The sequence below is a fragment of the Haliotis cracherodii genome, unplaced genomic scaffold, assembly GCF_022045235.1.
Source record: "Haliotis cracherodii isolate W230 unplaced genomic scaffold, xgHalCrac1.p SCAF_30, whole genome shotgun sequence".
Classification (NCBI taxonomy): domain Eukaryota; kingdom Metazoa; phylum Mollusca; class Gastropoda; order Lepetellida; family Haliotidae; genus Haliotis; species Haliotis cracherodii.
Genome location: NW_027266287.1, coordinates 2,773,291 through 2,799,266, shown reverse-complemented (window position 1 = coordinate 2,799,266; position 25,976 = coordinate 2,773,291). Strand labels below are relative to the sequence as shown.

The 25,976-nt window shown below is 39.5% G+C and overlaps 1 pseudogene; it reads right to left on the bottom strand.

Annotated features, from left to right (window-relative positions):
• Window positions 1-4,130: 4,130 nt before the first annotated feature.
• LOC139476964 (uncharacterized) lies at window positions 4,131-7,113 on the bottom strand (annotated as a pseudogene).
• Window positions 7,114-25,976: the final 18,863 nt, after the last annotated feature.

Here is a 25,976-nt window from a genome sequence, read left to right as displayed (position 1 = left end):
ACTTGTATATGTGCGTAGATTGCCACTCTGAAACAATCGTCAACACCCACTTGGATATGTTACTTCTTAGAATGTTTCAAAGCTTGTATAAGTCTGCATCTACAGCATTCTGAAGTATGTATAGTATAATACATCCGATACAAACCCTCTATCGTTATCAATCGTTCTGAGTGGTGTATAGTTTATATCCGATATACATACTTTCAGTTTTAATGGTAAAGTAGACACAACTTCTTTAATACTGTAAAGGCGACGTTTCGGTATAGATCCTTATGTCGTTGTCTTGCTTGACAACGGTATAAGGATTTATACCGAAACCTCGCCTCTACAGTATTATACCCTTGTCAAGCAAGACAATGGCCTCATTCCCATCGAACACGTCTGGGATGCTCTTGGCAGAAGTCTGCGCACTCTCTAGAACCAACCACAGAATTTGAAAGATCTTGGCACCATTTTGCAGCAATAATGGCGTCGTCTTCCCAATCATGTGTCCACAAGCATCACAAGGTCCATGAGGAGGCGTTATGTGGCAGTTGTCAACACACATGGTGGCCATACATGCTACTAAACTTGTGTGCCATCAGATTCTTGTGCTTGGGACTTATGATTTAAACTGTTGATGTTATTACTGATTATTTTAGGATAATGCTTTTGGAGAAGTAGATGCTGCACCATTGCAAGAAAAAACACAAAGACTTGAGTTGGATGTAAGGCCACAGGTTTATATACAGAAAAGTACAAGGACTGGAGAACACTCCGGGCTGGGAAACGCTAAACACGGCTGACTGTCAACCCGAAGGAGCCCAGACAGAACAGCAAACGCGGCTCCAAGGGTAATCCATACAGAGCCAAATGATGGGACCCCCCAGGGAAAAGCGTATAGGGGGTCTGCTGTAGGCTCTACAACCACCATTATACAATAGAACCTAGAGGGTATGCCTCAAAGACCCCCAAAACACCAAAATCACAACTCCCAGCCCAAAAGTGTTCCGCGACGCATACAAACCAATTGTCGTGCGATGTAATGTGTAGAATGTGCCAGTCCAGGATCATCTCACCTGTTGTGCACATACAAACCCGTGACTTGTTCGACACGTTTGTGCCAGGACAGCTCTTGCCTCGCATATAGTAATTTGTCCACAACTACAATGTAAAGGAAAACAAGCAGCAGAACATGTTCCTGATACATGAAGCATACAAATACATGAAATTAGATTAACTATCAACTGAGGAATTGTTATACAGATATATATGTTTGAAATGAGAAGTAATGGGTGGGATGGGAGGGGAAAAGCGTGTTACTGGTGTGGTTGTGTGAATGAAAAGAGGATGTAGCAACTAAATTCAGCTGAAACATGGATTACTTCCCTTTGTTTAGTGCATGTGAAGAGCAAAGACTGAATAATACACTAATACGGTGCCTTGCACTATTAAACCAGGAAGAGTAGCTTCCCTTTGACCCTGGACCAAAAAGCAGGGGGAGAAGGCCCCTTGAATTGGAATAATGTAAGATTACCAAAATAATGCATTTTATTAATTAGTAATAAACTTAATTATTTTAGGATAATGCTTTTGCAGAAGTAGATCCGGCATCATTGCAAGAAAAAACACAAAGACTTGAGTTGGATGTAAGGCCACAGGTTTATATACAGAAAAGTACAAGGACTGGAGAACACTCCTGGCTGGGAAACGCTAAACACCTCTGACTGTCAACCTGAAGGTGCCCGGACAGAACAGCGAACGCGGCTCCGAGGGTAATCCATTACAGAGCCAAATGATGGGACCCCCCAGGGAAAAGCGCACAGGGGGTCTGCTGTAGGCTCTACAACCACCATTATACAATAGAGCCTAGAGGGTATGCCTCAAAGACCCCCAAAACACCAAAATCACAACTCCCAGCCCAAAAGTGTTCCGCCACGAGATGTGTCTATACACAACTCATCCAATACTTGTACTGTGATTACCATTATGTGATTATCATGATTAATTAGCCACAAATACCTTACTTTTTACTTCAGTATCTGCCATGAAGTGCTGAAGAGCCTCATCGGAAAGATGTACGCCATCATGGTGGAAAAGTCCTGTTAGTTTCAGACATGGTAAGTTTGTGATAAATACAGCTTCCCCCACCCCACCCCCACCCCCAATGCAACTCGGTTCAGTTGACGTCGAGCCCTTTCTATCGCCTGGGGGTTGACAGCTCTATGCTAGTATAACCGTGGTAGCACTTCTGACCAAACAAGAACTGTACTTGGCAGCAGTTGAGCCAGGTAGTAGATGTCATCAGTAACATGGCAAACGAGGGAACCAATATTCTGGTGAACAAGATCATTTGATCCCAAATGCAAGAGTATTAGACTTGGGGGAGGTAGATGGCCTAATTGTGTCTGGAAGATTTGCACAAGTTCTGACCACTTCATCCCCCGCTTTCCAAAACCAGTAAAAACGTAACCCTAGGTAAGCCAGTCCCAGGTTGTTTCCCAGTTTCAACCTCAACGACTGACGATGGGCCCAATAAATGAATGATGAGCCAATTATCCATACATCTGGATTAATAATAACTATTTATAAATAACAAATTACCTGAAGTCATTGATTGTGCATTCAAAGTTTAGAATCTAATGTAAGTTGAGTATGCCTTAGACTTCCATCGACCCTACATCTGTATTGTCTCCGATGACACGCCCATGTCTGCGGCAGTTGTGGCTGCTCCAATGTGGAACGAGAGTGATTTGAACTTACATGGGTCGAGTCCCATATATCTGATGCATTTGGAAACCATAGCTGCAAACTCGTATCTTGTTAAAGGTTGACTGTCCCTATGGCAAAACAGAGCGGCAAAACAGAAAAACTGAACCCGCTGGACGAAGTGCAAGATATCGCTTCATTGCTTTTAGTGGGCATATTTCACTTGCATTACCTTGGATGAGGAGTGTGAAACCCCTTGCTAACTGATCTGTCTTCGACGATCTCACGTTTACTTCTAAAAATGTCCTCTGGACTGTGACATCTGAAATCCTAAGAGGTCGTTCCAAATGAAGATGGTCAGTGTAAACCAACTCGCCAACTCTCATGAAACCGAAAAAGGCCAGAAAAAATGCACTTGTAAACAAAAAGCTTCATGTGGAGAACTGCAAAGAGCATTAAAAGCTTGAGGCATCAATATGGAATACATGATTGGAGCCCTGCCGTCCCTATGACCCTTGAGTCGTTTGGAGCCTTCCAGCATCTTTTGGACGATAAAATTGCTTGTGGTATCATGCAATCCTGTGAGTTTATGTTGGTAGCTTATCGCTGATAGGTGCTGACACTGTGTAGAGTCGGCCAAACCTTTCAGGGACAAAAATGCAATATGTTGTTAGTTGTCCTGATGGAACCGGCCAAAGATAAGGAAAGTTGAACTGTTGTCGAAAGCGTGAAAAGCTGGTCAGTGCTCCCTTGTAAGCCTTCCTCGTATTGTGTGAAATAGCCACCACTAGTAATTGGTTTACTTCTCTTCCACAATCTTCCAAACTCTGTCTGGTATAAGATTAGCCGCAAAATCTGCATCATGAGCCAGCTGCCTGAATTTCTCTAACTGAAAGCGTGAAGGTGCATCAGCAAGAACATTCTTTCCCCCCTCAATGTACTCACCTCTAATTGTGATATTCGACTCCAAACAACACAAGACAAGGTGCCTAACCAAAGATACAACTGGATCTGATCTTGAGGTCATCTTGTTAATGATCTCGACTACTGCCTGGTTGTCAGAAAGGAATGTGACCTTTATCCCCGAGTAACTCAGGACCCCATATCGCAATTGCAACTACAATTGGAAAATACTCAAGGAAGGTAATATTAGTCATCAAACCCTGCTGTACCCAATGATTCGGCCAAGCTCCACAGGTCCATCGTCCGGCAAAATAAATACCAAAACCTTTGCCTTGTCCACCAGCACTGTCAGTATAAAATTCCAGATCAGCATTTGAAGCCCACAACCTTGATCTCATTATGGAAATTCCATTGAACTCCTTCAAAAATCTCTGCCAAACTCTTAGGTCACTCTTCATGTCCTTTGTCAATCTTGTGTGGTGGTGAGGCTTCCTACCACATGTTGCATTAACCATTCGTGGGAGGAAACATCTGTCTGATGGAACTGCGTTGCACAGGAAATTAAGTAAACCAAGTAACGACTGCATTTCCTTTAATCTAACCTTTGAACGTGCCAAAAATTGATCTATAGCATCAAACGAATAAGAGAGCTTCTCCTGTGGCACGCGCAAACACATGTTGATCGAGTCTAGTTCCAAGCCTAACAATATCAGCTTTGTTGTTGTCCCAACTGTCTTCTCTGTAGCTATTGGTACACCAAGATCAGCACATACCGAAATGAATGAATCCAGAACGATTTGTCAGTGGTTTGTAGCTTTTTTACCCCCAAAAAGGAAGTCGTCAAGTTAATGCATGCTTTTTCCACTGCTGAATCTTTGTGCTGAAGCCCATTCAATAAAGGTTGAAAATCTTTCAAACAAAGAGCAACTTGCTGAACAGCCCATTGGTAAACATTTGTCAAAGTAAAATTTGTTTTCCCAAAGTAAAACCTAATACATCTGTAACTTAAAGTCTCCTGGCCAGATAGGCATTAAGCGAAAAGCACTCTTTACATCGGCTTTAGCCAGCAAAGCTCCCTGCCCTAGCTGCTGAACCATTTGAACTGCCTGGTCAAATGTAGTGTACTGAACTGAAGACAACCTTTCATCAATAAAATCATTAACGCTCTGACCTTCTGGAAAAGATAGGTGGTGCATTAATCTATAATCTCCCTGAGTACTCTTAGGGACCAATCCGAGCAGTGAAACTTTATAATGTGGTAGAGGAGGGAAGTCAAATGGGCCTGCTCCTCTACCCAAATCTAACTCTTTTTGGATTTTTTAGTGTGACATAAACTGATTATTTTCAACAGATTTGAGATTTCTTGCCATAGCACCTACCACTGGACCATCATTTCCTAGCTTGAAGCCATATTTGAAACCATTAACGAGAAACTGAGCTTGAGCCTGATCTGGAAAATGCTTTGCCATACGTTCCAGCGCTTGTGTCTTGACTGGTGTTCGACCGAGCTTGTATAACTCTGGAAGGAGTGCTGGCTGATGTACATCTGCAGGCTGGATGGGCATCGCTCCCACATGCGGAACAGCTGTGTCGGTACTTGCATTTTTGTCCAAAGCACTTGTGTTGTTTGCCGGTCGTTGTAATTTTCCCTGAAATGTGCTGACGTGTCGTTTTTGAAATCCAGAAAACCCAGAACTGACCTGTTGATGGTAAGGTGTCTGTACAAACAACATCCACAATTCCACATTCAATTTTCCCCATGGAAGAGACTGGTCACGAGCCTGGCGAAGATGATATTGTTCATCATAGGTTCTCCATCCCAAACCAGTATGACGAGACGTTGTTAAACGGACAGTATTCATGTCTTTCAGTAAACCTTGAACCATGTCCATCCTGCGCCGGACATAAATACCCATGTAAGTTGTGAAAGCCGTCGTCCAATCAAAAATGTTCTCAATTCTCTAGACCAACATTTAGTCTTTGAAATCTTATATTACACAATATCCTTCTTGACTCGAAAAATAAAAAAAATTCCCTATGCTGATTTCAGATGTGGAATAGAGCTAGCTTGAGCTGGCTAGACTTGCTTTTGTATGCATTTCTAGATTATTATTTTTTCATAAAATAAATATATTCCACGGTCATGGTGCAGGACTTTCAATTCTCTTGCCTTGAGACTTGGGCCTCAACTCCAGCTGTCCATCTGTACTGATGAATACTGCCGACGTTGTCATATAATCCATAAAATCCCTGTCTGGTTTAAGCAATAGTGCGAAATTGATGTACTCACCATTCCATAGTTGGTTTTTAATGTTGACAGGGACATCACAACCCCGGTTATCATCCACACTTTGTGTTGTTGTAGGTGGTGGCATATTTAACATTTTGAAACATGGGAATGCCTTGCAAATCATGAGGAGCAATTGCATTACTAACCATGCTAGGGGCATTGTTATGGTACTGGGATTGAGGGACATGATTTGGGTTACTAACCATGATAGGGGCATTGTTATGGTACTGGGATTGAGGGACATGATTTGGGTTACTAACCATGCTAGGGGCATTGTTATGGTACTGGGATTGAGGGACATGATTTGGGTTACTAACCATGATAGGGGCATTGTTATGGTACTGGGATTGAGGGACATGATTTGGGTTACTAACCATGCTAGGGACATTGTTATGGTACTGGGATTGAGGGACATGATTTGGGTTACTAACCATGATAGGGGCATTGTTATGGTACTGGGATTGAGGGACATGATTTGGGTTACTAACCATGCTAGGGGCATTGTTATGGTACTGGGATTGAGGGACATGATTTGGGTTACTAACCATGCTAGGGGCATTGTTATGGTACTGGGATTGAGGGACATGATTTGGGTTACTAACCATGCTAGGGGCATTGTTATGGTACTGGGATTGAGGGACATGATTTGGGTTACTAACCATGCTAGGGGCATTGTTATGGTACTGGGATTGAGGGACATGATTTGGGTTACTAACCATGATAGGGGCATTGTTATGGTACTGGGATTGAGGGACATGATTTGGGTTACTAACCATGCTAGGGGCATTGTTATGATACTGGGATTGAGGGACATGATTTGGGTTACTAACCATGCTAGGGGCATTGTTATGGTACTGGGATTGAGGGACATGATTTGGGTTACTAACCATGCTAGGGGCATTGTTATGGTACTGGGATTGAGGGACATGATTTAGGTTACTAACCATGCTAGGAGCATTGTTATGGTACTGGGATTGAGGGACATGATTTGGGTTACTAACCATGATAGGGGCATTGTTATGGTACTGGGATTGAGGGACATGATTTGGGTTACTAACCATGCTAGAGGCATTGTTATGGTACTGGGATTGAGGGACATGATTTGGGTTACTAACCATGCTAGGGGCATTGTTATGATACTGGGATTGAGGGACATGATTTGGGTTACTTACCATGCTAGGAGCATTGTTATGGTACTGGGATTGAGGGACATGATTTGGGTTACTAACCATGCTAGGAGCATTGTTATGGTACTGGGATTGAGGGACATGATTTGGGTTACTAACCATGCTAGAGGCATTGTTATGGTACTGGGATTGAGGGACATGATTTGGGTTACTAACCATGCTAGGGGCATTGTTATGGTACTGGGATTGAGGGACATGATTTGGGTTACTAACCATGCTAGGAGCATTGTTATGGTACTGGGATTGAGGGACATGATTTGGGTTACTAACCATGCTAGAGGCATTGTTATGGTCCTGGGATTGAGGGACATGATTTGGGTTACTAACCATGCTAGGGGCATTGTTATGGTACTGGGATTGAGGGACATGATTTGGGTTACTAACCACGCTAGCAGCATGGTTATGATACTGGGATTGACGGACATGATTTGGGTTACTAACCATGATAGGGGCATTGTTATGGTACTGGGATTGAGGGACATGATTTGGGTTACTAACCATGCTAGAGGCATTGTTATAGTACTGGGATTGAGGGACATGATTTGGGTTACTAACCACGCTAGAGGCATTGTTATGGTACTGGGATTGAGGGACATGATTTGGGTTACTAACCACGCTATGTGCATTGTTATGACACTGGGATTGAGGGACATGATTTGGGTTACTAACCATGCTAGGGGCATTGTTATGGTACTGGGATTGAGGGACATGATTTGGGTTACTAACCATGATAGGGGCATTGTTATGATACTGGGATTGAGGGACATGATTTGGGTTACTTACCATGCTAGGAGCATTGTTATGGTACTGGGATTGAGGGACATGATTTGGGTTACTAACCATGCTAGGGGCATTGTTATGGTACTGGGATTGAGGGACATGATTTGGGTTACTAACCATGATAGGAGCATTGTCATGGTACTGGGATTGAGGGACATGATTTGGGTTACTAACCATGCTAGGAGCATTGTTATGGTACTGGGATTGAGGGACATGATTTGGGTTACTAACCATGCTAGAGGCATTGTTATAGTACTGGGATTGAGGGACATGATTTGGGTTACTAACCATGCTAGAGGCATTGTTATAGTACTGGGATTGAGGGACATGATTTGGGTTACTAACCACGCTATGTGCATTGTTATGACACTGGGATTGAGGGACATGATTTGGGTTACTAACCATGCTAGGGGCATTGTTATGGTACTGGGATTGAGGGACATGATTTGGGTTACTAACCATGCTAGGGGCATTGTTATGATACTGGGATTGAGGGACATGATTTGGGTTACTTACCATGCTAGGAGCATTGTTATGGTACTGGGATTGAGGGACATGATTTGGGTTACTAACCACGCTATGTGCATTGTTATGACACTGGGATTGAGGGACATGATTTGAAATTCCGGGAGGATAAATTTTTGAGTTAACTGATGGGGTATATGTATTATTAGGATAAAAACCAATTTGCACCGACTCACCTCCAGAAGGAGTAGTGGTAACAGGCGTTATCTCGTCGATAGCCTCTGGGACCACGTGGACCTCTGCTTCGGCCATGCTGCTGTCGCCATTTCCCCCGTCTCTAAGAAAAGCACTCTCAGACGTCGCATCGTTTGGAGCAACTTTCTGCGACCCTCGACGCCTCTAAGCGGACCCCCTTGCTTGCGACGACTGCCTGCTTGCTGCACTACCCTTCCGCTTGCTCCTCCGGCGACCCGACATCTCTCTTCCCAGCAAAACTGACAAAACTTACGTGTGGAAATAAAATGCTTGTTACTGGTGTGGTTGTGTGACTGAAAAGAGGATATAGAAACTAAATTCAGCTGAAACATGGATTACTTCCCTTTGTTTAGTGCATGTGAAGAGCAAAGACTGAACAATACACTAATAAGGTGCCTTGCACTATTAAACCAGGAAGAGTAGCTTCCCTTTGACCCTGGACCAAAAAGCAGGGGGAGAAGGCCCCTTGAATTGGAATAATGTAAGATTACCAAAATAATGCATTTTATTAATTAGTAATAAACTTAAATACCGTGCTTGGTGCTTGGAACAAATTATGATTACCACCGTTAATTAAAATCCTTCTTTGGACATTAATGATTAAAAATTAGCTTCTCTGATACATTTGCCCGTTGTATATCATATATGGAATTACTTTTAAAAATGTGAAGTTTTTAATTTGACTCAGTGTATGATTTTGAAGTTTGATACTAACAATGAAGGGTTCTGATACTGTAACACATGATCTGATGTTATTGCTAGAGAATATAATATCTTACTTCGGTTTGTTTGTTGGTAAAGGCATAGTTTGAGCAGACATACAGTCAATTTCGAAAATCTCAAAGGGCACAACATTTACATCAACTATACAGGCTCGCTGGCCAGTCATTGTTTTATAAATCCTCGTGAAGCTTATACCTCGTGCTTGTTGTGGTGAAGTTACCGTATACCAGTAATTATTGTGATACTCTTTATCGACAGAGTGTACTTGTTATGGAAATTCAGCCAGAGAGAAACAAATTCCAAGCCATTGAATATTTTTTAATGAATGACATCAGTATGAGATATCAATATTTATTGATCATACATGTCAGCATACGTTGTATATAGTGTATACTGTTATAAGGTTAAAAATGCATCTCAGAAACGAATGATAATAAATAGAACCAGTATAGCTGCAATGAGGAGTTGCATTAGATATAGTTCGAAAGGAATCAATAGAGAAAAGACATTTCACATTTATCACAAGTGTATTCTGGACATTTCACATTTATCATTGGATTGGTCTCTGGCTATCGTCCATGAGTTAATGAAACAGATGGGGAATTACAAGGTATAAGCCATTGGGAGCTTCGGAGCGAGTCACAGAATCAATAGAGAGATGAGCAATCTGGCACGTAGGCTTTTGGTATTTTTCCGATGGCGACACACTTGAGTTCATGGTCAGATCTAAACTTGTAACGAATCAAATGGAGGCATTGAGACATGTGACAAGGACAGGCCAGGCTCGAACACTATAAAATGATACCCTCAACATTAGGAGAGGAGAGCGCGGTTTGCAGTCGATCGAGTCGAATCCCGATCGTTCTAAGTTTCCCCCAGCTAGTGACGAGCCTGGCCAGTCTGATCCTGTTCTGTATTGATAGATGGGCTGAGAGTAAGTAAAACTATGTGAGTATAAACTGGTGTTGCGTTTCTTTATTATGTGAGTATGAATGCTGATTGAGACCACTTGGAGTAAGGGTCATTAGGCCAATCACTCCTTGACGGAGCCGAGCCGTGGTGGACAAGGCGAGGGCAATGTCCTGGCTTAATTGACCACAAGGACCAGGAACGGCAATACATTTAGTAACTGTAGCAGGGTCGCACTGGACGCCCAAAAGCAGTTACTCTTTGTGAGGACGTCATATGTATTGATGTATACTGAACAATCAAAGTTCCTGTGACATTGAATAAGATTTAATGCAAAATTATTTTTTTAACCAAATCTGAAACAATTTCGGTTTGCAACAGATAAAAGACTCCTGTAAGTGTTCACATGGTTTAATTTGCCATACTGACTTCAGAAGATGCGTGATGTCATAAAAAACCATGAACATGTCAAAATGTCAATTTACACATCAATAGCGTGTGTGTCCACCTCTGGTTGCGATGCAAGCAACACATCTTCGTCTCATGGAATGGACCAGGCGTCATACAAAGTCCTGTGGGACATATGTCCACATCTGCTGGAGCATGTTTCGAAGTTCCTGGAGTGTCTGTGGAACACGTGGTTGACGTCGAAGGCGCCGATCCATCTCATCCCACATGTGCTCGATTGGTGAGAGATCAGGGGAGCGAGCCGGCCAGGAGATAACATTCACGTTGTTTTGTTGACGAGAATCCTGAACAAGTCGAGCAATATGAGGCCGGGCGTTGTCATTTTGAAAGGTAATGCCTGGGTCATGACGACGAGGATGCACCGCCGTCATATAGCTGGAATATTGCTGAGAGCGGCGTTAAACAACAAACCAACCAACCAACCAACCATGACGACGCAAAAACGGTAGAACAACAGGGCCGATGACCTCGTCGCGGTAGCGCTGTCCATTGAGATTTCCCTCTACCACTATAAAAAGGGGTCTCTGTCTTGCTGTAATCGCCCCCGAACCGATCTTCTTCCATGACACAATGATTGATCTAACGTTCACCTTGACGTTGGTACACTTGAATCCGTTTCATTATCTAGCCATGTATTCCCCATCTAAGGCTTTAGAGACGTTACTTGCAAATATGTTACTCAGAAGATGCTATAAATTGATTCGGCGTGAGTCTCACATATTTTGTAGATATATGGTGAGATTCACTTGTGTACAGTAGCACATAAATTATATAATGAAATTCACAAATTAATCATATGGCTCGATAGATTCTGTAACTGTATTGCATTGTGACGTCATGACATAGTGACATCTTAATATAATCTCAGTCTGTAACTGTAATCACTTCTCACTGAATATAAAGCTGGAGAATAAAGTAGAACAATTCGTTAATATTGGCGTTAGTTACTAATGCATGTATTAGAATACCGCTCTCCCAGTGCAAAGGCATGACTGTTATGTAAGGCTACTGCATAAGGTACCGTTTAGGGACGGTGTCTCCTCTGTGGGACAATTATCTCGATCGACGCGCGGGAAATGTTTTCTCCTTATGTAACACTATGACTATACGGAATATAATCAATAATTAATCACTGTTAGGTTTTGAAGTGTGTGGCATATATTAATGTGTTAGGCGGCAGAATCTCAGGACCATATGTTCTTATGATGCAGCATAACAAGTATAGGCAATGTAAAATCATGTGTAGAAACTTGGAAAATTACACCCAATAGGTTTTTAGAACGAATATAACACACCTTATGTTATGTTGGTAATGACTAATGCTCCATACTGAGTTTAAATAGCCACCGCACCTGTACAAATAACGTTCCATACCGACTTTGAATGACAAATTTAAACTTTAAATATCACAACCTATATTTCTTTGATGATGAATAACGGTCAGTACTAACTGAGAATATAATTATGTCACATACATTGACACGAATTAATTATCGAGTGGATGTCTATGTATTCGTCATTAAGAAGAGGTCTTAATGAATGAATTATTTCCCCGTAATTCCCCAGTAGAATGTCACGTACGCTACAATGCACAGATCTAGTCAGGGTGGTTTTCACAAGGCAAAATTCCCATTGTGAATCTATCATGATTCACTAAGACACTGAGCTCTGTATCAAGACAGACCCTGCAGTAGTTGAATGGGAAACATACCTACTAAGATTTAATATAAGAGGAGACTGAGACTCTAAGGACGCGTAGCAAACACAAAAACCTCATTCAACATATAAAGGCCGATTCACAAAAATCGAATAATACTGTGAGTCACAACGCTGTTGCCGTGGATCGGTTGCTGTCGGCGTGACATGTATCCGTGTAGTTGACGACAGTCGCTTTTGAAAGCATTTCAAAACTCTTTGATGTGTACCAAGGAGCACTAAATTCATATTATCTCAAAGGCGCATTCACTGAAAGATCCGGTTACATGATCTGGTGTCAAATCTTTAGATACAACGAATTTGAATTTCTATTGGGATTGCCCATGACTAATATAAAGACGTCACTTTGTCCAGAGAATAATGTTTTTTAAGAACATGTTGTTTCTCTTGTTAAATGAATTGCCATTTCAAACCACAGCCTTTTCGTCTCTGCCCACTTGTAAATGCAAAATGTATACGAATTTTAATGGGAGTCCTACCGACTTTATGGTCGCATTATAACATGAAACATTTATCCAGTCATAATATACTTGAACCAGAATTAACATGTTCATACATGCAGGTCGTGAGAACCGTTTCTTGGACCTCCGCGTTGTCTTAGCATTGTAATGATCTAAATAGCGAGATTTCCCGCTCGAACCTAAACTAACATGATCATATGTGCCGTTCATGAGAACCGTTTCTTGAGCCCGGCATGTATTGGCGTTGTTATGATCTGAAAAGTGCGACTCCCAACAGGATGTCAAAGAGTGAAGTTAATTATTCATGGTTATACAAAGGTCAACCCCGGAGAATAACCAGTCTCCCTTATCCGCCGAAACAGATTCCACTGTCGTAAAGGGGTAGAATAGGTTTTCAGCAAGCCATGTTTGTCGTAAAAGGCGACTTTGCTTGTCGTAAGATGCGACCAACGGGTTGTAAGGCTCGCTGACTTGGTTCATGCATGTCATCGTATCCCAATTGCTTGGATCGATGTGCTTGATATCAATCACTGGATTGCCGGTCCAGACTTGATTATTTACAGACCGTCATATAGCTAGGATATTGCTGAGTGCGGCGTTCAACAAACAAACAAAATAATTGGTGTAAAAAGTAATAAAGCGGTGAATTATATATGAAAAATATATGAATGGCACTAAGAGTTAGCGAAAACGGATGAGCATGTACTGTCCTCCCGGTTGCACCAAACACTCACTCAATTTGCATGAAATAGTGAGAGCTTGTTTGTTGACTACAACCCTGAATTGTGAATAATACTAATTTTTGAGAAAGTGTTTTGGTTCAACGCTTTGAGGCAAATATGTAATATATCCCTGTTTTTGTTATGCTAAAGTAAATTTTAACATCTTTCCAAGAGAATATTTTAAAATTCGACAGAATAACCCGATGGTCCAGGACATTTTCATTTCCTTTATGTTTGAGTGCGTTTGGTACTTCATTATGGGTTAATTCTCCATCTTTGCTATTATGTTAATCTGTATTAGGCTTAGGTGTACCAAATGTTCCAAATCCTCGTGATATTGGTTATATCTTAGTACATTTGTACTTGGTTGATGAATTATTTTGTTTTTGATACAGTTGTCCCGTTTTTGGTTTCAAGTTTCAACAGTGCTTTGTTTAAAAACGTCTTTCTCTCAATGACAAAAATATGTTTAGTTGGTTTATCCAATTTTCAGTCCATTGCCTTTTGATCTAATGATAAAACCATCGATATTTGTATTAGTGACTTCATCTTATTTAGTTTTTGTTATATCTATGTTTGGTATTATTTGCATCTAAATGAGCAATTAGCATGTAGTTCAGGTTCATTTAGCAAAATTTGTGCTAAAATTTGTTGATTTCTTTCCTTTTCATTTTGTGATATTACGATTTAATACTTGTACTTTTAACATCGGTTAAAGTGTTTCCCAAGACAGTTTTCAATTCAAGTTAAATAGGTTTATGCTATCACTGCCCATGTATTTGGTATATTGCAATTCAGCTTCCTTACTTTTTCAGCAGCTTGGTGTATTCAGTATCAGTCAATTGTAGTGTAATTCGATATCGTGAATGATCTAATCTATAGCTTGGGTTGGACTTTCGACAGGACAATTTCCTGACGTCCTCTAATAGAAAATAGAAAACAGGAAATAGGCAGATTCATTGTTTGGACCGTACTATATGTGTTAGGTGGTGCGTTAGCGTAGGTGTTTTGTAAGAAATTTAAGTCTGGCGTGCGTGATAATTTTCCATACCAACGCACTTTTTTCTCTGACAAGATCAAAGTCAAATTATACTCATTTTCACTTATTCTGCACTCATTTTAGTTTCATTAATATCTTTGTGTCTCCATATCACCTGTAAAGTGTGAATCCTGTAAGCAATAGATGTGTGTTTTTCTGGTCTTAAGATGTCTGAACACAATCTACTTTTAAAGCTCTTGTTCTATTCCTGGCTATTTTAAATGTTTCCATGGTTAACGACATTCTTTTCCCTTCCAAGAAATCACTTTGTTTTAAATACTGATACTCATCATCAAAGTGATGTTGCTTGCATAAATTACACATCCTTTCATCATCTTTTATTTTGTTACATCTGTGTGTTTCAACTTATAAATAAAAGCGACAAAACACTTTCCATATTCCTAAGAAATGTCCTCGTTAAAATTTTTCAGCCACAACCCCCTTCCCCTAAAAAGATAAGTATCAAAACATACATGAAGTTTCCATTCTGGAAGGTTGGTGATTCGAAATGCTAAATGTACACACTAACAGATGACAATACTCACAACCTCCCAGAGATTCCATTCATTCTGCACGTCGATGCCTTCAGAGCGAGATTATACGTCAAAACTGAAACAACGCACATTCCTGGGATATGCGAAGATGAGTTTACAAACATACCGTTGACAACTATCTGTTTTACACAACATACGTTTGCTACGAAATAGTTGTGTTACTTCATTACTCTTCAATATTTTGATCAAGTGTATATGTGAAGCTTTACAATGTTTTCAGCAAGCGTTTTTCTGATATTTAGATATGAGCAACTCTTTGGGTCCCTTTTTTACTGCGATAAAGTCTAACAAAGGACAAACATATTTTGAAATATTCACAGGGCTTGGTCATGGCTATTAATTTTCTCCCGACGTTCCACCCACGAGAACCTCGTCTCTGTGCTTACTCCATGGCCTATGTGACAAACATTTAAAATATATGCATCATTTGGCTTAGAGCTGGTAAAATGAACATGTTAACTCTAAACATAACTAAATGCATATGGTTAGATCGAATACCTTAAGTTTACTTAATGGAATCTGCAAAACATCAACATTTAATATAAAAAAGTTAGTTCTCATTATTAAAAGTACTACACTGATTTAAATATTTCAATATGAGTTGAGTCACTATTGAAAATCATTTTCAGATTATAACCATGGGTGTAATAATGATTATTATTTCTGATATTTGCTTGGTATTTGCATGTAAATAGAAAATGTATAGCACCTTCAAAATGATAACGACGTTAACATAAGCAGTCTTATCTCCCCCATACATGTCAATTAGATTTATCAGCGTTTCACTCGCTACAACAGAGCCTGTGGCAACAATGAATAAGGCAACAAGAATAGTACCGAAGTTCAAGAGTGTTGTTTAAGCTAGGGGAAATTATTATAAATTTTCTTCGTGACCAATCGTCAATACACTTCCCGTGCATAGCGTTCCACAATCTTATCGTATTGGGTAGAAACGGTTTAACATATCTCTGGGTCTTACAGTTGATTGTCTGGACATCAGCTCTATTTCTCAGGTTAATAAAACTACTGTTTTGCTGAGACAAGAAAAGGAAAAACTTCATTTAGATATTCAGGCAATATACTTGCGATGAAATTGGTTTCATTATACTTTTTGTCATGACTGTTACAGCGACCTGCACCGCAAATTGTTCTCAGTTCATTCAAATATATATTTTAAAATAAATACTGACTGTTTGTTTGTGACAGTGTATCATATATGAAAACACTAGAAACTAAAAAGACACTATAAAATCAATTTCCATATTACCTAAACTTAAATTCCTGAAGCAGTTCATTATTACATTAATCTTTTTTTCAATTTCATAACTATGCGTTGTCCATGAACTATAGCTTTGAAGTGTAATACGGCTTATTTATTTCATTCTGCTTCTTAAATGGAATGCTCTGCACTGACCGCTACCACCTACAGAACACTGCAGTGCCCTGTGTATGTTGCGTGGTTGTTAATCCATATTTTATCGCCGCAATGCATTTGTAACTTAAGCATGGCTTTGAAGTAGTTTAACGTGAAGGTTGTGAGATGTGAGACGGCAAAATGAAAGCGACAAAACCCTTTCCATATTCAAAAAATATAGTTAAATAAAGCGACAAATCTCTTCAAACACCGTTATCAAGCAAGTGATTTACAGAATTGACTGACTGACTGATATAGAAGATTTAACGTGCGATTTCCGACTGTAGCGTATTTCGCTCACGGGCCTGGCCAGACCATTTAGTGTATTCCGAAAAGGGTGAAAGTGGTGAGGTGCTTTTAGGGATTGCTTAATTATATTTATTTATTTAAATTTTTAAATTTGGAATAAATGCCGAGGTGGGTGGAGGAGGGAACTAAGGGAGCCGGTTGAGGTGGGTGTTTGTATGTTTATTGGATTTTGGACTGGTAGATTAATTAGTTTTTAGATGCGCTTAATTAGGTCTGTTTTGATTAGAAATACGCCAAGGGCCTTGAAGTTTTCTAGTTTATTTTGAGGGTTTAGTATTTCTAGAGTAGGAACCTTATTTAGATTGAGGGTGGTTTGTAGTGTGGTTCTGTGTGTTTGGTAGTGGGTGCAGTGGATGAGTGCGTGTTCTGTGGTTTCGGATTGTTTGCAGTGGGGGCAGTTGCATGTGGGGTGCGTAAAGTTTTTTTAGGTGGTTATTTAGGTTAGTGTGTCCTGTTTGGAGTTTTGTAATTAATCTGTCAATTTTTTTTGAGGGGTCTAGGATTTTAGGTTTGGCTAGTGGTTTTCTGAGCACCTTTTTGATTTGGCTATTTGAGTTTTGATATTGATTATGCCATTTTTTGGTTATTTTTTGTTTGTTTACACTTTTAATTTCTGATTTTGAGATGGGTAGGTTTAGGCTTATTTCTGGTATTTTGAGAGATAAATTAGCTGCTTTATCGGCGCTTTCGTTGCCGTAAATTCCTACGTATGCGGGAATCCACAAGAAGGTTATTTGTTTGCCTGCTTTTGTTAGGTCGTTGGAGCTTTTAAGTATTTGGTTTATTAATTTAGGTCGTTTTTTTGGTATTTCTGTTTTGGAGGGCTTGTAGTCCACTAAGGGAGTCGGTGAGAATTAGGATTTTATTGTTGTTTTTAGATTGTTGGTTATGCAGGGCTGAGGCCATGCCCATAAGTTCGACCGTGAATATAGATTGGTTGTTAGGGAGTCGGTAAGATTGTGTGGATATAACTGGTTGTGTGGTATGGACTCCGAAGCCTGTGTGGTTGGAGATCGGGTCTGAAGATCCGTCAGTGTGTATGTGACACCAATTTGGCCAATTTTCGTGTATTTATGCGAGTGTTGTGGTTTTAGTTATGTTTGGGTCGGTTTGTTTATTTATTTGGTTTGCTAGCGTTGTGTCTATTTTGGGTATTTTGAGTTTAGGGGTGAAGATTGTATATTTTTTGCAGTTTTGTTTAAGATTTTGAGAGTGAGAGGAGGGTATCTTTGGAGGCTCCCAAGTTAGAGCCGGTGAGACATCTTAGTGTGTTAAGGTCTTTGCTGCATCTAGTTTTTGGGTTTTGGACGTGAGCCTCCCAGGTGAAGTGTTGATCGAAAATGAGTCCTAAGAATTTGGTTTGTTTTTGGAATTTGATTGTTTGGTTGTTTAGCTGGAGGATTGGGAAGGCAGGTTTCATGTTTTTATGTTTGAATACTACTCCTGTTGTTTTATCTGAGTTAAGGGAGAAGCCCCATTTGTCTGCCCATTGTTGTATTTTATTTAGAGATTTTTGGATTAAGTTTTCTGCCATGTTAATGCTTTTAGTGCGGATCCATAGGGCTTCGTCATCCGCGAATTTTGAAGTGTTTAGTTTAGGGGATAAGCCCTCGAATAGATCGTTTATCATTATATTGAAGAGGGTTGGGCTGAGGATGCTGCCCTGGGGAGTGCCATTTTCTAGGGGACACTGGTCCGATAGCGTATGGTCTATACCCACGGTTATTTTGCGATTGTTTAGGAAATCTTAGATGAAGTTTATTATTTGACCTTTTAGTCCTATTTTTTAAAGTTTTTGTACTAGCCCGTGGTGCCATACCACATCGAAAGCTTTAGAGAAGTCGAGGAATATGCCTATGGTGTATTGCTTGTTTAGCTGTCCTGTTTTTATATCCCGTTCTAGTCGGGCGAGGTTATCGAGAGTTGATCGGTCAGGAGTGAAGCCGCTTTGGTCGGGGTTTATGATGTTGTTTTGGTCTAGGTAGTGCTGTAGCCTATTTTTAGTCATAAGTTCCATTATTTGGCAGAGATTTGAGGTTAGAGAAATGGGCCTGTAGGAGTTAGCCTGATCTGCTGGTTTATTTGGTTTAGGTATTGGGATTACTAGAGCTTCCTTCCACGAGGATGGGACCTGTCCGTTTAGGTAGACTAGGTTGTATATTTTAAGTAAAGTTTGGAGTAGTTTGGTAGGTAAGTGTTTGATCATTTGGTAAGAGGTGATGTCTAAGCCAGGGGCTGTTCCTTTTTTTCTATTGTTTAGTACGTGATTTAGTTCTTCTATGGTGTAAGGTTGGTTTATTTCTAGGTTTTCTTGTCTGTTTTCTTTGGAGAGTTTCTTTTTTTAGTTTATCTTGGAATTTCTTACTGAAGTTACTGTTGCTACTAACTTTAGAGAAGTGTTTGGCTAGGTTGTTGGCCTTTTGGGTGGGGTTAGTTGAGTTGTTTATATTGGGACTTTTTTTTGCCGTTTGATGCCTCTGGTGGCGTGAAGTTTGCGCCATACCTTCCTAGCGTCGGTGTGGTGGTTTAGCTCCTCACAGATTTTTTTCCAGTTTTTGGTTTTAGCAGTTTTTGGACTTGGTGGGCTGTTTTGAGATGAGAGGGGTCTCGTTTAGCTCTGTTGAAAGCCGATTTGCGTTGTAGTCTAGTTAGCTCTATTTCCTCATTCCACCAAGGGACGGTGGGTTTTCCTGGGTTGGATGATTTGAAGGGGATTGCGGATTTGGCTGCGTTGATTATGAAGTTAGTTAGGTTTTGACAGAATGTTTCGGAGTCTTTTGTTTCTAAATCGTTTAGATTAGCTTGGTTGCATAATTCTTGGAATTTGTCCCAGTTGGCGTTTTTGTACTGAAATTTAGGTTCCTCTTAGGGGTTTGATTTGGTATTTTTAGATTTTCTAGAGCAGATATTGTTATACTGGAGTAGAGAAGCCTGTTATGTACACATAAGGGTAGTGATGGCAATCATCGGTGAAGTCAGTGACATAAACAAAGGATGAAGCCAGCAATATAAACAACGGGAGTAACAGTAAGTTTGACGCTTTGAATTTGAAAGTCGAAAACATGGCGACCGACTTGCACGTACAAATTGAGTATATCATGCAGGAGAACAGAATACTATTCCTGTTGTTTTTGGGGGGTTTTTTAACTCAGAAAAAACAACAGGAATAGTATTCAAACATAAAAACATGAAACCCGCCTCCCCAATGCTCCAGCTAAACAATCAAACAATCCAATTTAAAAAACAAACCAAATTCTTAGGACTTATTTTCGATGAACATCTCACCTGGAATGCTCACATCCAAAACCTAACAACTAAATGCAGTAAAGACCTAAAAACCCTAAGATGCCTAACTGGCTCTAACTGGGGAGCCTCCAAAGATACCCTCCTCTCTCTCTACATATCACTAATTAGATCAAAACTAGACTACGGCTGCGCCATATACAACACCCTAAATAACTCTCTATCTAAACAACTTGACTCAATACAATATCAGGCTCTCAAACACCTCCTACACTTCACTTCAGGCCTTAACAGGAGAAATGCCACTAAGTCTAAGCAGGGAACAGCTAAGCTTAATTTTCTGGGCCTCGTCCCAATCAAACCCTCTCATCCACAACTTAATAAACCAAAACATCAGCCCCAAAAACAAGCTCTAGCTCGTAAACACCCCTTACTTACCCCAATATCCCAAAGAATAACAAACTACCTAAATGAACACCAAATTAAAAATCTTAAACAAAACTGCAAACAATCAAATATCTTCACCCCTAAACTTAAAATATCCAAAATAGACACAACACTAGCTAGCCAAATAAATAAACAAACCGACCAAAACAGCTAAAACTACCACACTAGCATACATACACGAAAATTGGCCAACTTGGTGTCACATTTACACACAGGTTTTGGAGTCCATACCACACAACCAACTAAAACCACACAATCCTTCCGACTCCCAAGCAACCAATCAATATTCACAGCAGAACTAATGGGCATGGCCTCAGCCCTCCATAATCAAGAATAAAAAAACCCACAAAAAATCCTAATACTTACCGACTCCCTAAGTGGACTGCAAGCCCCCCAAAACAAAAATACCAAAAACCGACCTAAATTGATAAATCAAATACTTAAAAGCTCCAACGACCTAACTAAGGCAGACAAACAAATAACCTTCTTGTGGACACCCGCCCACGTAGGAATATACGGTAATGAAAACGCCGATAAAGCAGCTAAATTATCCCTCAAAATCCCAGAAATAAGCTTAAACTTACCCATCTCAAAATCAGAAATTAAAAGTGTAAAAAGCAAAAAATCACAAAAAATGGCTTAACCTATATCTAAAGTCAAATAGCCAAATCAAAAAAGTGCTCAGCAAACCACTAACCAAACCAAAAATTCTCCATCAATCAAAACAAATCGACAGAGTAATCACTAAACTCCAAACAGGACACACCAACCTAAATAACCACCTAAAAAAAATAAAAAAACACACTACAGGTAACTGCCCACACTGCAAACAACTAGAAACCCCAGAACACGCACTCATCCACTGCACACACTACCTCACACATCGAACCGCATTACATACCACCCTCAATCTAAACAAGGCTCTCACTCTAGAAGCAATACTAAACCCACAAAATATACTAGAAAACTTCAAAGCCTTAGGCGTATTCATAATCAAAACGGAACTAATAAAACGCATCTAAAAACACAATAACCTACCAAATCAAAATCACATAAACAAACAAACATCAACCATACCCAGCTCCCTTAGTTCTCCTCCCCAACCCCATCGGCATCTATTCCAAATCCCAAAATTCCCAAATTCTATATAAGCAACCCCTAAACCCCCCTCTTGGGTTGCATAGACCACTTTCGCCCCTTTCGGAAACACATTACATGGCCTGGCCGGGCCCGTGTGCGAAATACGCATCAGTGGGAAAGCACATGTTAAATCTTCAAAGTAAGTAAGTAAGTAAGTAAGTAGGAGAACAGACAAGTAAAATCCTCTCTCTCACGTTTTGGAAGGGTTTTGAGGCGCCTAGATGTTTCTCCTATGTAAGCTTGTCCACAATTGCATGGAATGTGGTACACTGCTCCTGGTGGTTCTGGCTTGTGGCTGGATGGTGGTTTCCCTGTGGCTTTAATTGTGTTCTGAATGGTATGACTTCACTGTGGCTAACTGAGGGGAGGCTGATCACAAAGGGTGCAGACTGTTGACGTCGGGATTTCTGAGATTTCTTGGTGGTGTTCTTTATCGTATGTTGTACCAGTTGCTCATGATAGAGGTTATACTGTGTAAATACTTGTTTGAGGTGGCTTAGTTCAGTAGTTAGAAATCCTCCCATCCCTAGACACCCTCCTAACAACTGACATCATCATCCGACTCATGCACTCCTGTATCAGCTCCTGTACCTGTAACATACTTTACCTGGAGAGATAACTTCTATCAACAAACCCACGGCCTCCCAATGGGATCCCCACTATCACCCTTGATCACCGAGATATTTATCGACAGTTCCCCTTGCAAGATGAGCTCACAACATCTGTTCCACGATGCAACATCTAACTACTGAACTAAGCCCCATCAAACAAGTAACATACTTTGTGAAAAGAAATATTGTACATATACAGTGGCATTTGTGCATGAATGTGAATTGCCGCACATAAAGGCGTGTGAATATTTGACAAGTACAAAATAACAACACATTCAAAATTTACCATCCTTTTATTTAATCCACAAAACACACATGCACGCTAAACATTATGTTCTTACCCAATGTGTTTGTCATCCAGTCGATGGTATACTTCGGAATTGGCAGGAACAAACAAGAAGCATGCAACGTCTTTTAGACGATCCAAGACACAAGGGTATGTAGATACTCCTTTTTCTCCAATTTTGTACAATATGATGATAGTAAAAAGTATATTTTTTTCGATTTGTTGTTTAGAAAGAACGGCTGAACACTGCATCCTGACGACGGCCTCATTGATTATAGGAAGGCACCGTTCAGGATACGGATCTCCACTGCCCTATATTTTACAAAAATAACATACAAAAATAATATACAAACACGATTAACGAACGCCGAATTATTAATAATCAAAACACATAAACACAATTCGCTATCGCAGTGCATATATTTATTTCTTAGATGATGATATAATTTATTTTGAAATTTATTCGTATTTAAAGTGTTGAATTTTACGATATCCAATATAGCTGAATTATTTCACTACCAAAATGTATTGGCAATAAAATTAAAAACAAAAACACAAATAAAAAATATATTTCTTCTAAAGGGTAGAGGGGAGCCTTTATAACCCTGAGCATTGTCGCAATTGCCACAATCATGAATCTCAGTCTATTTTCTCGACTGAACTCGGGCTGTAATGGAAAGCTAAAACATTTAAACAATAAACCATCCGAATTAGATATAGTATAATTTTTATCTAGTAATCATAAAATTTATTATCACTAAATATTAAAAGCTAGTGAGTTTCCAATGAAAGATCCCCTCGTCTGTCCACTGGGTAAAGGCAACTCGCAACTGGAAATACTGACAATTCACCTCGAATATTCTTATTTGAACGCCATCTTTGTTAACTTAAAAGTAAAACGCACCAAATTGTTAATTATGTATCTTCTTTTTCTTTTGTTTTTCGATGTAGATTAAGTACAACATTACCCTTTCATTTTTACGTCCAAATGATACCATAGAAACAACATTTTCGTCAGTGAATGTGCGAATATATTCAAACTACCGTGAACAAAATTTAAAAGTTGTATAGAAATACGATGCCATAAGTATCATATGTAGCCCGTTATTGTTAAATAATAAACGTATTAAACTAATCGTACTATTTACGTATTTGTATAATCACTGATCAATCATGACTTGTCTCATCTTAAACTGTTCACTCAGAGGTCTATCAGAGCTATGTGTGCAAACGATGGGAATGCCAAAAGTAGAATGTCACGGGTATAGTAGCAACAAGAGCATGCGTGAATCAGTTTTTGATAGGAAATCTCTGAAAGGAAAATCCCATCTATAGTACCTTTTTCACATTGGCAACTAATAAGATAAAAGCGACAAAACCCTGTCAAAATTGCTGAGTCCATTGTGCAAGTCCGACTATATCATGAGCATGTGTTTATGAATCCCTATCAAATAGTTATGATACCAGATGTTGGCGAAAGATTGAGCGTATCCTGCCAAACCGATGGCAACCCGTCACAAACACGCAAAGGCTAGTCATTTTGTTCACCTGACAGACAACAACACTGAAAGAGCTAATGATAAAGGTTTAATTCCATGGCAGAGAAGGTCCCCCTCCTTGCTGTGAGACTAAAATGGGGACAGCTTTGTTACAATGGTTGATATGGTACAACGTTCATACACCCCGATGGAAAATGCCTGATATCGAACCAAAGCTGTGTCAAACTTGTTGATCAGTCGATCTGCTTACCTTAAAAAGCCTCACGAAAATAACAAGTTGTGATTTCCGTAACGGCAATATATAATATGGATGCGCTTTACAGAACATTGACTGATACTATTATGGCTTCTATTGGTAGAGTAGGTTTATTAAGAAAGCCTAATGATGCCACTTTGGTACCAGATTTTTATTTTTTCAAATCGAAATTTCTCGTTATTTTAATTATTTTCTTGTTGCTTTGATTATGTTCTCGCTACTTCGAGTTTATTTCAAAAACTCAAAATTTGATTATTTTCTCGTTAGGTCGATTATTTTCTCATTATTTCAGTTACTTTCTCCTTACTTCGATTATTTTCTCGTTATTTCAATTATTTTCTTGAAATTTCGATTTTTATCTTCTTATTTCAAGTTTATTACAAAAACTCAAAATTCTGTTTGCTTTTTCGTTTCTTCAATAATTTTCTCGTCATTTCAAGTTATTTCAAAACCTCGAAATTTCGACTTGGCAAAACTTTGTAATGTTTGTTTTGACCGTCATAATGTAACATAAGGACAAAGCTTTTAAGTTTAGTTCTTGTTTGAAACGATCGAGACATTCTTGTTTCACAGGTGATAGCCTGAAATATTGAAATATTGTACGGGTCTGACAATGCCTGCGTTTCTTCATAATTATCTTTTCCCAACAAAACAATAACATTTAAATATTATAGCATTGTGTTTAGCAAAATGATTTGATTGATATAGCCTTGACTGGTGTTTGAAAAAACAACGATAATATTTTATGTTATTCCTCTTTAAAACATGGCCCTTTACAGGGCTTGTATACAAAACTATTTGATTGAACTATGACATAAACATACATTAAAATGATAATGAGTATAATTTGTATTCCATGACTGTTTCCTTTAACAACGTAGGGACAAAACAGTGTGTATTTGTTCACTATATTCGCATATATTTTGCAAGTTTGGTAAATTAAAACAATAAGTACAATAATTAGATTTTGTAACCCAAAATTGAGAAACCAGAGAATATCCATATGTATAAACAGTTAAAAAGATAAATAAAACCATGGATCACTGACGTACTGAAACTGACCTTATGAAATGCTAGTCGACAGTCATCATCACTAAACAGCATGTGCTCGTCATTAAGGGAAATATACGATAGCTGCACATACAACTGCCGTTAAACACTAACACACATCTCTTTCAAAGTTGAGCAGTCACGTTAGGAAACTGAAATTTGAAAGTCGCAGGGACGATAGAGGGGTGCTCACAGAATATATTCATTGCTACTCACAGAAGTAGGACAAGGTAATAAAGAACACCTTGTATGTTTGTCATCCCGATGTTAGCTTTGAGGCCTTTTCTGTGCAGATCCGGGCTTCAATGCATTTATTCAACGCACTAGCAAACAAAGCCAAAAGGAAAACTGTAACATGAATCAGTTGACGTAACCTAATTTAATTTTGTGTGTTATTCAAAACCCTGGACTAAACTTTTGCAACGAGGACAGAGGCAGCAAAGCTACATGTAATATATTGTAATGATATCTGATATGATTCTTGCAATGAAATTACTTCAAAATAGAGAAATGTTAACAAATGATCGGATCTGTTCTCGTTATAAGTTAAAATTATATTTA